The sequence below is a fragment of the Cervus elaphus genome, chromosome 1 (assembly GCF_910594005.1).
Source record: "Cervus elaphus chromosome 1, mCerEla1.1, whole genome shotgun sequence".
NCBI classification, from domain to species: Eukaryota; Metazoa; Chordata; class Mammalia; order Artiodactyla; family Cervidae; genus Cervus; species Cervus elaphus.
In genome coordinates this window covers 42,787,690-42,788,325 of record NC_057815.1, presented here as the reverse complement: position 1 = coordinate 42,788,325, position 636 = coordinate 42,787,690, and the positions used below count along the sequence as shown (strand labels likewise).

Sequence of the window (636 nt, the reverse complement as noted above, 5' to 3'; positions counted from 1 at the left end):
GCATGTCACTAACCTGGTGACTGACTATGCCATAAGGGCCACAGCCAGTGAATAAGGTCAGCAGTTACTCTTCGAGGACTCTAGCACACTAAGGCAACAGTGGATACCCAAGCGTGACTCTAGCCTCGACAAGTGATGACAAGTTCAGTTCACATCAAACATAAATATTTGTCGAAGTTGATCCTGTGATGATGCATGCCACCAGCATTACCTCGGCCTCCCGGGTGCTTCCGGTGTTTGCCGATGCGGCCGTGGCCGTGGCTCACGTGGCCCCTAAGTTTCCGGGTCTTCCTTAGTCTGGATGGCATGTCGGCGGCCTAGACGAAAAAGTGTGCTGGGTTTTTATAAAAATACATTTTATTTTAAATCAGCTACATTGTCTCCATCTGAAATTGTACAAAGTGTGTATCAAAGTGTGCATCTCTCAAAGAGAGAAAGATGATAGGAATAATTCCTATTTGATTATTACCGCTTCACCTTGTTGAAGCTTGAAGGAAATGTTGCACTAAAGCGTTTCCTTTCCCTTTCTTCTGGTCACCTCTAATTTGTACTCTTATATAGTAGTCTTCTGGCCACTTTGACCACCTGATGAGAAGAACTGACTCAATGGAAAAGACCCTGATGCTGGGAAAGATT

The 636-nt window shown here is 45.0% G+C and overlaps 1 non-coding gene across 1 annotated transcript; it reads right to left on the bottom strand.

The window, feature by feature from the left end:
* LOC122703705 lies at positions 1 to 130 on the bottom strand. The gene has a single exon (XR_006343567.1). It is a non-coding gene; the product is annotated as a small nucleolar RNA SNORA3/SNORA45 family (small nucleolar RNA).
* Positions 131 to 636: the final 506 nt, after the last annotated feature.